We start from the raw sequence: 13,593 nt of genomic DNA, 5'->3' as shown, positions 1-13,593 counted from the left end.
TGGATTCTTTATGTGTAATTAAGCAATGTAAAAGTATTCATTAAAATTAAAAAAAAAAGAGAAATAGTTTGGCCCTATTGCTTTGATCTACCTTTTGTTATTCAATTATTGTTAACATTTTAATTTCAACTTTTTAGCAACCTATCTTCTTTACCATTTTAGCAGGTGACTGATGATCTGGCCATAGTTTGGAGGTCGTGTAGGCAAGCAGGGCAGTGGATTTCTGAGCTGTGTATCCCAGAAATCCCTGATTTCTAGCTCCAGGTTGCAAACTGCATGAGACATTTTGATAAATAATGTTAAGAACATTTTCTTTTTTTCATTATATAAACAGTTTATGTGCTATTTGACTAATGCTTATGCCAAGTATGAGTTTACCAAACAATTAAGCCACAGGCAAATTCAAACCTTATAGCGTTTTCCTGTTACTCTAATGAAAAAGAAATGCATATTCATAGAAAATAAAAGAACATTACATTGCTTATTATCTTAGCCAGTTCAGAAAGAACTAATCATAAGAAGTTCAACTACTTACTTTTTAAAAATTAATTTTAAAAAGTTAAAAGGCAATGCATAATTATTTTGAAAATTTTGCAAAATAGCAGTTGAGAGTGAATAATAGAGAGACTGGTCTATATTCCCACCATTGAGAGAACAACAGTTACCATTTTTATGTATTTCCTTCCTATATTACGTACATTGTTTTTTCTTTATAGGGTTGATTGTATCATATAATGTGTATTTCCACGTAACACATGTATTTGGCATATGTCTGGGGTTATTCAGCAGGCAGGTCTCGTGGCCAAGCACTTTCTTCCAGGTTCTCACTTGTTCTTTGGTTTCCATGACACTTTGCTGGCAGCCTCTCTTCTTCTAGTCTGGTTTCCTTCTCCCTGCCCCACCTCTAGCTCCTAACCTCTCAGAATGCTGTCCCTGAAGCAACCATGTGCCTGAGTTTTATCACTTTGGTTCCAGGGCCACAGTCTGGGGACTTAGCTTCTTTGAGCAGACAGGTTTCCTTTCATCCATTAGTACTGTGATCACATCTGTGGCACACCATTGCGGGATGTGTTTTGTCTCTTCTTTCTTTCCTTTTCATTTCCCCTAGAAAAGCGATTCATGAAGTAAAGTTATGAGTAAAGGGCATGTTCCCTGTAGGATCCTTCCAGATTCCACTCTCCCCTTTATAATTGGATATCCAGTTTTTTAACTCATTATTTAAAAATGTATATTTTTAAAATCATCAAGGTAACAAAGTGGTGGGATAGGATTTTAAAATATGATTCAATCTCTTTTTCAGAGGGTGAGCCAGCAAGTCACCTTAGGGAAAAATTTTATTATGAGGGGGAAAAAAATTGACCGGCTTACCTTAGTTATGTAAATGCTTATGCAGCCTGTTCTGGTGTTTTTGTGTTTCTCTTTGAAGGACAGACCACAGCATTCTGGTTTTGGGAAAGTCTCCCCTCCTTACCCCTGAACCTTTGTGAAGCTTGTGAACCAGTCTTTCGTCACAAGTCTAACAGGCCTGTGACAGTGAAGAAATGAAGACCCCAGATTTAATACTAGACAAATCTGGAAGAAGCCACAATGTTCCTGGCTGAGGCCCCTGACAGGAAGGAGCCCCAGTAGTGACAGATGAGAACTCATGGTCAGAGAAAGTAAGTCTGGGCTTCAGCAGCTTTCAGACAAAGGTGTAAGATGGGCCTGGCTCTGGCAGACCCTGAACTGAGCCTTCATAGGGCCCCAGGCCAGGCCAGCCTGGTGCTAGGTCATGGCTAGGCAATAATGGGGTCCCCAGCTGTGTCAATGTGTATGTACATAGGCTTCAGCGCAGCTGTGGGGCCCACGTCCAGTTTCATCTGCCCTTGATGTAGCAGTGCCTGCAGTGCTGCCTCAGACTCATGCAATGGCTGGAAGTCCTTTGGCCTATATGATTGTGACTGGGGTTGTGGGGGGGCGGTGGGGTGGTGGACATGGGATGCCAAGCTGCCTGCCGGTAGTAGAGGCATATGCGTTTGTAAGTGATCAATTAAAATAATGAAAAAGGATGTGACTATTTCATACAGCTAGGCCCATGAAGCACACTACTATTACTCAAGCACTTTTCATGTTATTACAAACATTAATGACTGGCTAGTGGTGTACTGAAAGAATATGCCATATTTTATTTTCTTATTTCTCCATTATTGGACATTAAGGTCTTTTGCATGAGACATTTCCAGCAGAATCTAGTATCATTTTAGCACCATTAATGTAATAGTAGTAGGAATATATTTTCTAGGTGTTAAAAATATACAGCTATAGTATAAAACAAGTCATTTAGAACACAAACATTAGTTTTTGGAGCATGATGAATTTAGTTTTCTTCTCTTTTTGTATTCAAGAGGCACATGGAACCTTTGCCAAGGGTGGGGTATAATGGCGGGGGGGGGGGGGGAGGCTCAGAGAACCAAGGGGGCAGACCATGCTGGAGTCCTAGGTATTACAGGGGACCTTTGATCAGAAGGAAGTTCAAGAATAGTACTGTCTGCTGGGTAGAAAGCCCACATCCATTAAATTTAAGAGGCCATGACTCCCCAGTGAGTCCCAGCAGCAAGCAGTCCCAGCACATACTTGGAGCTTGGTATGTATTTTGTGAATCTTTGAATGAATGAATATTTCCACTAAGCACTCAGGGAACAGATTAAGTCTATGTAATAAGCATTCTAGAATTAAAGGATCAGATTTACACAAACTTGGCATGTAATTTTGAAAGTGCTGTTTAACCTCTAGAAGTCCATTTTCTTACATGTAAAATTGGTAATGATAACAGTACTTACCTTTATAAAGAACACAATATTCTAATACAATAGATCTGTGTGGTTTCTTCTTATGTGGTGTTATGTTATTTCAACGCTTTATTTTTCCTGATTGTGGTTATATGATCTACACCTGGATGTAAACAACAATAACAAAAATGAAACCAAAAAACCTTGATACCAAAGGAATGGACAATACTTTGTAGTGGATAGAAGGCTATTTTAGGACTGTAGTTAGGAGTGAACATTATTACTTTTGCTTGATTTCCTCTAACTTCCATTCATTTGAGAACTGTGGCAAAATGAAGACTCTAGGCCCCACTTTCAAATTGAAAAGTTTGGGGAACTATAAAATGGGTCTTGTTTTGTTCATTTTGTTTTTTCCAGAAGACATTTGACATTGTTTTTTTTTTTTTTCTGGGAGCATAGTGGCTAGTGGAGCAAATCATCCAGTAGGGCCCCACCTACCTTGCCTTTGAAAGGGGGGCCCATTAGGTGCAACTGCCAAAAGAATCTTGGTTCTGGGTCCATCATTTTGATTTATTGATATATTTTTTGTAGACATAAAATAAATTTTCTGTTACACCATAGCAATTGGATATGAAGGTTCTGTTTCTGTGGACATAAAAGTAAACTGATTAATTGAGCAATGAGAGAAAGTGGTGATAAAACAGTATCTGAAAAGGGATTAGTCTGTACAACCAAAGACATGCATTTAACATATATTACCACATTCAGATCTCAGTAGAGCCCCTTAGGCAAGTTGAAGAAGCATCATTATCCTTCTCTTAAAATGTAGGAAACTGAGACTCTGACATTTTAGGGGTCATATCTACAACGATAGACCTGGTAACCGAAGGTCAGAATTTGGGCATTCTCACTTTCCTCCCACTTCACCGTGCTGCTGGTGAAGGTGCCAGAGTCTCAGAATCTTTGTATTTCTTTCCTGAGTCATTCAGTCATAGTTCCAGAATATCTGTGCAAAAGAAATGAATGTCCCTTCTGAAATTCTGATCCATTGACATATTTATGTCATCAGTACAGCTCCATCTACAAACTTCTACAAATCACATGAAAGCTGGAGGCATTTCTTTCATTTTTTTTTTCCTCTCCCCTTCCTCTTTGTGCATGTTCAGAGGGTAGTCTCACAATGACATATTCTGGGGGGAAGGAACATAGGAATTCTTTTTCTTCATCAAGGCTAATACTGTGGCTGCCTTTTATTTAAATTAAGAAAAAGAAAAGAAAATGCTTTCTGTAGACTTGATAGGTTATCCCAACTCCTTCTCATTTGTGCTCAGAGATTTAAAAACCTTTTCTGTTATCTGGCCACAAGACTTCTTGATAGAAAATTGCAACAAGAGAAAGGTCTGTTCCCTTTTGGAATGCTCTCCACAAAAAAAGCCTGGGAGAAAAGCTGTAGCATATGTTAGAGACCCCGGTTTCTAGGAGCTGGGCCAGAATAGGCAGCGTGCAGTAAAGAAAGGTGATTCTCTCTGTTCTCAAGCTTCAGTTCTCCTTAAAGAACTCCATTCTTGTGGCCAGGAGAAGGAAATAGAATTAGTTCTGAAGCAGATGCTACTCACATTTCCTGGTTGAGCAGTAGTGAGAAGGCAGAATAAAAGACAAAATAAGAGACAAGGAAAGACGGGGAGAGGATGTATATGCAGGTATGTGTGCGCACGGGGATACAGGGTCAAAACTTAAGAGTCTAGTATAATCTGCAAAGCCAAACACATTTTCAATTTCAAATAAGAATGAAGGAAAGTGAATATAGCTCTAGATTAGGAGTCTGCAAACTTTTTCTGTAAAGGGCCAGATAACAAATATTTACACTTGGTAGGCCTCATGATCTCTGTCTCAAATACTTTACTGTTGCAGCACAAAATAGCCTTAGACAACACATAACCAGTGAGTATGGTTACGGCCCAATAAAACTTCATCAATACTGAAAATTCAATTTTATATAACTTTCACATGTCGTGAAATATTCTTCTTTTGAATTTTCCCCACCATTTAGCAACGCAGAAGTCATTCTTAGCTTGTGGGCCTCATAGCTTCTTCTAGCCTTTTTAGTGTTTGCGTCACAACTTTAACAGACCCTATGCTGGCACCAGGACTCCATCTGACCTTAACAAAACTTTATAAAAAGGCTCCCTGAAAGGATAATGATTTACGAAACATCTTTTTGTTGTTGTTGTTGGGAATGAGGATACATGAGTAGTATGTGAGTTTTGTTAGAGTTAGCAAAGTTTTCAAGTTTGTGATTAGATCATGGAGGTATCCTGTCTGTAGCTTACAAATAGAACCCGAGAAAGCAGACGCCATTTAAAACTTCCCTTCTGTCTTTGCATCATTGAGGAACCCATCTCAGAGCACGAGAACAAGGGCTGGTATGTGTATGAGGAAAAGGCATTGTTCAGCAGCTATTAATACAATATCATCATATCAGGGTCCCTGATATGATCGCTTCAGTTACTGATTTGGTGCTCCTTCATTATTAACTTAAGTTATGCCTTTAAATAATAATGGTTAAATTATGCCTTTAAAGAAACCAAGCCTGCATAATGAGATAAAATGCTTCGGTTACTAAATAGTTAACTAAAAAGAAGCAAACAAAATTAAAAATTAAGTTCAAATAAAGCTCTAAAGGGTTCTAGTACTTACTGATTCTCCCTAATGAGGGAGAAGTCTATGTAGAGTCCAACTGATTTTGAGTTGCGTCTTCTTCTTCCTTCCTGTTGCTAATTGTGCGTCATCTTTGGACCTCTCTACTTCCGTCTCATCCTGCTGTTTTCGGTTCCTGGTACTAGATTTTATCTAATTTCAGAGCTCTAAGTTCAGCTGGCCATTGCTCCACACAACCCATCTACTGTATTTCTATTGCTCTAGCTATTTTGGTGCTTAATTGCTAATTTCACAGACCTGTGGAATTCCGGAAGTGCAATTGTCCCCCAGTGTAATCGCCTTCTGCCAAAACTGCCTCATACAAAACTTCTGCAAAAAATTGTGTTCTCTTTGTTACTACCTGTGAATGTCTATGGATGCCTTTGCAGCTATCTGGAGAGGTGTTGTATTGAGCTCCCTGGCTTTAGACAAAAGTTATCTCTGTAGTTGGAACAACCCCTTTAATTAGGAGCGTTTGTTACTATCGTTATTTCAGGTGTCTCATCATCTGACATCCCACCTGGGTATAGCAGTTGATGTTACAAGGGGTCTGATAGGTATCACTTAGGAGCTTTTGTTTAAATATTTCATGTTCACTTATTAAAAAAAATGCTCCTAATTTCTTAAGTATCACTTAAATACATATACTATAATGCACAAACACTCTTCTCAGTGTTCAATTATGCAGTAATCGATTTACTTCAGAAATGTGAACACAGGGGCATACTGTGTGCTAGGTAGTATGCTAGATTATGTGAAGAACTAAAAGACTCAGAAAGTGTTTCTTGATTTGGTGCTCTGGGAGCTCATGGGTAAGAAAAGCACACAAATAATTATTATCTCAAATCAAATACAATTGGTGCCTAAAACAAAGAAACAAGCAGTAAGTGTTGTGGGAACTCAAAGTAAAGGAAGGGCAAGAACACATGGGGACACAACTTCTGCAAAGGCTTCAGGAAATAGATGGCATTGGAGGTGAACGTTGAAGGTGTACACTTTACAACAGACAGTTCTCAAAACAAATGGAAACAGTTAACAAAGATGCTCTCTCTAAATGCCGAGAATTTAGGAACGTTCATCACATGGAAACAGTCGTTGCTTCCTTCATCCAAAACCCACATGTGATCTAGTAGCTAAGCTGTCTATGCTTGGTAATAGTATATGGCAACAAATGTTCTTGGTCTCCTTTGACTGAGACAGAAAGGAGACACTAATCAAAAGTGACAGGAATCATCAAGACCTCTCATACCTGTCACAGAGAAAACCAATTAGAGCAATTGAGTAAAGCCTCGTTATCCTCATTTGAAATCTTTTAAGCAGCTTCCCAGATTTTTCAGCATCTCTTAATTGTTTGACTTCGCAGAGTTTACTTTTCCCGCTTGGAAAAATCAGGGACAAATCAAAAAGAGTTTTGGTCATTGTTGATAAATATTCTAATTAAATCCTTCATTGACTGATGACTGCCAGGAGTCAGCAGCAGGTGGTAACAGTGCCTTTGTAATCATTATAATTGTTTGAAATAATTCAGTTTTCTGTTCCAGGATTGTTTTTGGAGAAGAGGCCTAGGAGAGACAGTGCAGATGGGCCTGATTTAAACCGTATCCTTATTAAAAGTGCACATTACATTTGCTGGTTAAGTTATTGGCAAATTTAACTATATTGTCCATAGATCAAACTAATCATTTGTTGCAAAATAATAATAGCTACAGCTGTTCTCCCTTTAATTTTTAAGAGAGGAAATATCGTGTTCACTTAGATATGCATATCTGACATGACATATTTTCTTTCTGTTGGCACTCAGGGTCTCTGATGTTACAGTGTTTCTTTTTCATTATGAATAGACATCCATGTGGGCTTTTTTTTTCTTTAAAATTTATGGAACATATGCAGTATCTACTTCACCCAAAGCTATAGAATAATGATGCTATTATTGTAGCCATCTGTCTCTTCACATCAATGTCTTCTATGGTTTTATAGTCCAGTTTTAGGGCTCTGTAAGAAACAATATTGGTTAACATTAATAACTACCTTCATCTGACAATTTACATCTCTATTGGAGTCAGCTCCTGTGAACATCTTTCCCAGTTATGGGTGCTGGGGTGCAGGAGGAGGGATAGCTCTCTTGAGGGAGGGGGAGGAAGAGCCGCCTATTTTGCGCCACTTGACTGATGCCCAAAGGAAAGGGTGAGTCAAGTCTCCCACTTCCTGTTATAACTCTGCATTTGCAGTTTTCCGCCTTGACAGGCAGTAACAGTTCCAGCCAATGCTAATTTGGGTAACATCTAAAAGGCTTGCCTGACAAGGCAGATTCAAATTATGAAGCAAACCCCTCACATACTGAGACCTTGTTAGCTAGATTAGTGGTGGATTGGCTCCTTGTGACAGCTTGTTTGCTAGAGGTGAGCTATCTGCATTTCCAATGCAGGCAGGTTATATCATCATTTAAAGAAAAAAAAATAAAGATGTCGTTTTTCTTGTTTGTCACAGAGTTCATGTAATATTCCCTCTCGATTTTCTCATTGTTGACTTCAGAAAGAAATAGCAGCAAGTGTGTACCTTTGAGTGCGACAGCTAATTTTGTTATGGATGAACAGAGTATTGTGACAAAACAGTGGCACAGCTGTCATAACAGCTGTCACACATTAATCATGACAGTGACAAATAGCATAATTACCTTATCTGGAATTCCTAGCATGCACACTCAGTATGCCCCACTGCCGAGCGAGCATATCACGCATGGTTTAATTAAAAAGACATCAATACAGGTTAGTTAGACAAGGGCTAGAAGACATTGATCCAAAATGAAAATAAAATTATTTATAGGTTGGTGTTTAGGGACACCCAAAGACCAATTACTTAGCTGACACGATCATTTGAATCTATTTCCCTAACTGGCCCTTCTCAATGTGCAGATCACATGGTAAATTACCTGCTCTGCCCCAAATCAGCAGCCCTTCTTTCATGAAACATTTGATCCCCCTTTTTCCCATCTTTATGTGCTGTTACTTGATTGAAAGGACTCTATTGATAAACATATGATTACCAGTGAACAAGTTGAGGCCAACATTTTTGTTAACTTGTTTTCCATGTCAGGTACTGAGCCAAATGATATTAAACAGTGAATTTTTATTCGGTAATTCTTCCTAAGTAAAGAATATAGGCAGGTGAGACTGGGTTTAAGCCTAGAAATGACAGTCTCTTACATGTGCTGTGTTTTAATATGTATGCCTGTATTCATGTGCATATACGTGTCACATCAGTATGTATAAATATGCACACATGCCAAATATATGTATATTTTTGCCCCCCTGGTATTTTAAGCTCAACAATTCATTGAATTTACTGATTGAATTCCTGGGAGCTGGTTCTTGAATTGCTCTGAAGCTGCCTCGATGAAATATTAATGAATCAATTTCCATAGACATGGACTCATTATCTTGCCGGATGCCATTGGAAAACACAGTCCTGCCTGCGGTGTCCTTCCACCTGCCTGTGACATGATTCGATTTTCCCTCTCTCTTTTTTTAATTAAATAAAAAAATTGCTATCAGGAAATTTTTGATAACTTTGGAACAGACATTTCCATTTCCCTTGATAGGCACCTAAATGGAGGTAAGACATTTAAAATAAATTTACGTACCACTTAAGTGATGTACTGAAAAATGGATCCTGGAAACAAACAAAAAAAGAGGTAGCCAGTTTAGTTCAATGGTGTCTGTAATGCCCTTTGGAAATGAAGAAACTGTTATGTTTTTGTTTTTGTTTTTGTTTTTGTTTTTGTTTTTGTTTTCAGAACAACCAATGTACTTTGGGAAATGTCTGTATTTTAGGAAGCAGGGCCAACCATCTAATTGTTTACAAAGTTATTAATTTTAGAAAATGCTACTAAACACAAACACATTGTCACTGTAATTTAGGACTGATAGAATGTAGATGGAATTATTCAGGCTGTGTCTACAAAATGCCAAAACAGCTGGTTAGAACATGAAAAATTCAGTCAGTCAAGCAGTGATTATCTACATACAATATAAATAGCTGGTTTTAGGTATTTTGTTTTGTGTTCACTGAAATTGTGTGTGTGTGTGTGTGTGTGTGTGTGTGTACACGCGTGTGCGCCTTATATGAGTCAATCCAGGGATGTAATAAAGCACATTAAACTACAATTATACCAAACAAAGTTTCTAGCTTCCTTCCTTCCCATTCATTCTGTTCCAGTAAAGATTATTAATGCCTGCTTTGGGTACCATCAACACCCACCTTATAGAACTCTGAAAAATCCACTGGTAAATGGTTGCCAACATTGTTAGATAAATACTAGGATTATGTTCTCAAATTCAGTGGCTTTCACCATTTTGAATTAGAAGCAATAGTATATCTGAATGTCATGTGATCTGAGGACAATATTACTATTTCAACACATACATATTATATGACCTGAGAATGATATTACTATTTCAACACATATATTCTTTTAGGGAAAGGGTGAAAGCACAAGCTTGACTAAGTAAATCTTCTCAATACTAAGCCCCCCTAAAATTATCTTTGTTGAGAGGATCTCTGCATCCCAAGACCTGATCACATTTCAGTCTAGGTCCTGGGGAACCTACTTATGTCCAGTTCTCCCCAGGCTGACCTGATACTATACTACAGACCTGAGGAACGCCTTAAAATAGCTTCTGGTTTGAAATAGTTTGATGAAAGTATGAAAAAAAAAACCCACAAAGATACCTCCACATAGTATTTTTGCATGTAATGTCAAAGTACCCATCAATGCAGGCAGTCCATGTATGTACCCTTGGCAATAAATCCCTCCTCTATGTACAAACAAGGTCAGGAATGACCTAGAAGCACTCTCAGAGGCTGGATACCATTCTAGACCTTTAGTCTCAGGGTTGGGGCCCTATTGAAACTAGAGGCAGAAATTCAAGTTAAGTTTCTTGAGAAAGATTGTTTATTCCACTGAGAGAAAATCAAGGAGGTTTTAATGAGGAAGAATCAGTTTTAGGTAAAGTTATGAAAGTGACAGGAAAATAAAAGCAGCTGTAGCCTTTACTGATCAAGTCTTTTAGAAGGAATCTCCTCCCCCCCTCTCCCCCCGCCCCTTCACCATTTATGGTCTTTTTTGCTTTAGGGTGTGTATTTTCTACTACACATTGCTGCTTTTTATGTGGCATCATCTCTCTTGGTGCATTGTAAGCTCTTTGAAAGTTGATTCTGTGTCTGATTCTCCTTTTTCTTTCTCATGGCACCTAGGATTGTGTCTACATGTTGTAATTGCTGAATAAATATGCATGTAATGAACAACAAAGTGTTGGCTTTAATAATTTAAAAAGGCCTGGATTTGCTCTGAAACATCCAGGTTGTTCTTGAATTCGGCACATTGCTTGACTGAAAATTCTGAGAAGGCCAAAATGTTTATTCTTCAAACAAGGTTTTTTCCACATCCTTTTCATAAGACAGTTTTGTTTCCTCCTTCCTGCCTGCCTGCTAGTATAAGAATCTTTTTTTTAATGTTTATTTATTTTTGAGAGAGACACACACAGTGAGAGTGAGGGAGGGGCATAGAGAGAGGGAGACACATTATCTGAAGCAGGCTCCAGGCTCCAAGCTGTCAGCACAGAGCCCGACGCGGGGCTTGAAGTCACGAACCATGAGATCATGACCTGAGCCAAAGTCAGATGCTTAACCAACTGAGCCACAAAGGCACCCCTAAGAATCTTTTTACATAAACGTTGGGTTGATTTTCATTGGTGCTAATGGAATGGGGTGTTGATCCACCGGCTGATATACTAACTCACTTTTTCTTTCCAAACGTTCTTATTTCTGATCTTCCCTGAACTTGAGGGGTAGCTTGTATATATTACACACAACAATTGTGTAAATTACACAATTTTACACATTGTGTAATGCAAGGTTCCCAGCTGATGCTTTCTAAACTTGTTGTCTGCACTGCCTAAGGAAATCCAGTGGGATTCTCTTCACCCCCTTCCTTATCCACCTTGAGAGAATTGATACAAGCAAAACTTTATGTCTGTCTGCACCCTATCACCCCTTGGATTTGTGGCCAAGTCTTTTACTCCTTATGCCTCAGAATATTTCAGTAGCACTTCCTCCATCCAACAGTGACAATCAGCAGGTTTTCCATGTAAGAACTAGCAGCAGCAATTGTGTTTATCTCCCTGACTAAGAGCTTTCCTATTTATCTTCCCCGAGGTGTTGCCCATGTGGCTGTCCTGATATTGAGCAGCTGGACAGATTACACCCTGGAGCCACATCTGCGGACACATAGATCAACACCATTTTCATTGCCTTGGTGCCTAAGAACTTTATCTTCTATCAGTGAGATTTACTGCTTTCTTTATGAATTGTTAAGACTTTCTCTCATCCCCATGTTTCCTTTCCTCCTACACCTTATTTGGTCGCAAACTAAATTAACATAATCTGATCTGGATTGTTAACAGCTGATTAGTTTTTTTTCCTATCATTATTAATAAGGATTTCCAGTAGGCTTCTATAGAAAAATCTTGCCTGGTAAAATATATAACATAAATACCTTGCATAGAAAGAAAATTACTTTAATTGGTAAGTGTACCTCTAATAGGGTTGGTTTTACTTGCCATGTCTAAACACTGCTTTGGACATTGTTCATAGGATTTTTTTCTGATGTTGCTTCAGCTATCAGGACATAATCCCTCAAACTTGCATTAGAGCTTTTTAATTTACAGTAGACTTTTACCAATACTGTCTCCCTTGATTCTCAGTAGAGCAATGCATGGCAGGAGGAAGAGGTTTTATATTACATTTTTCAGTTTTATAGATGAGACCAAAGTTCAAATAGATGAGAAAATCACAAAGTCAGCTGTGAAGCCAAGATTCAAATTTAGGAAATCATATTTGCATTTCGACTTCTCCCCACTTACCTTCAATGCCACCTCCAAGTAATTCTCCTTATGACTGTCAGTTTGACTTTCTCAGGCTTTTTTTCATCTCTCCCAAAATCTGATGCCTTTTCCATCTCCAAAATTCTGTGACTTGCTGCCTGGGTTTTAACAAAAGATTTAGGGGGTTAATGCAAGTTATCTATCCACTTATCTAAACTATAACATGAAGCAGAAAAAAAGTGAGATAGTCCTTTGGAATATTGATTACTCCTGTGGTTTTTCATCTGCCTGCACATTTGAATTACCTGAGGAACTTTAAGAATAAATAATGATGTTGGATCAAACCTCCAGAGAGTCTGGGTTAATTGCTCTAGAGTTGGTGTCCAGACATGGGTATTTAAATCTTCCCAGATGATTCTAATATACATCAAGCATAGAAAACCAGGGGAAATTTCTTCTCTTCACCCCCTTTTTGGACCCATCTTTTTTTTTTCTCTGCCAACTTTGAGAAGTGCCAGGTCTTCTCAAATATAATCAGAGTACTACATCTTGGACAACATTAATGGTGATGCTCTAAAATTTAGGGTCTAAATGAATTGTGTGTGTCTGTGTGTGTCTGTGTCTGTGTCTGTGTTTAGTCTACTCTGGGAGAAGGAGATCAATCATGGAGAAGGCTGCTGGGGCAAGTGATCATGGGCTTGAGACATTTGTAGCATACATTTATAACTACTAGAATATTGCCCACCCCTACCCAAAGGCAGTGATTTGATTTGTTTGGGCCACTGCGCTTTCCCTAGCATGTTGGATGGTACATGGCACTTAGCAGTCACTCAACAAATATTACTGATGAATATGTCCCCAACATCCTCCTCACTCATCCTTAACTAGAGCTAAATGGAACCCCTTGAAGTTTGTTAGTAGAATCCCAGGTTTGGTGCCTAATCTCATACTGTTTTTCCACGAGGATGACTTACCTCCCCATCTCTTCCTCTAGTCTATATCCTATCAACCTTTACGGCCTAGATTTAGTGAACTTCCTTCTACAAGCCTTTCTGGTTCTCCTTTGAACTACTATAGGTGATTATTTTTCTTTTGTGTGTCACTGTTACTTACCACTGCCTATCTTATATGCATTAGTTATTTATGTGTGTGTCTTCCTTTTCTTCTAGTCATGATCAGTTTTATATTTGCACCCCTCTTAGTACACATGGAAAGCTCTCAACAAATATTAGCTTGAATGAATCACC

Source organism: Neofelis nebulosa, chromosome 12 (genome assembly GCF_028018385.1).
Source record: "Neofelis nebulosa isolate mNeoNeb1 chromosome 12, mNeoNeb1.pri, whole genome shotgun sequence".
Classification (NCBI taxonomy): Eukaryota; Metazoa; Chordata; class Mammalia; order Carnivora; family Felidae; genus Neofelis; species Neofelis nebulosa.
The sequence above is the reverse complement of the archived record's forward strand: the minus strand, read 5'-3'. Positions refer to the sequence as shown.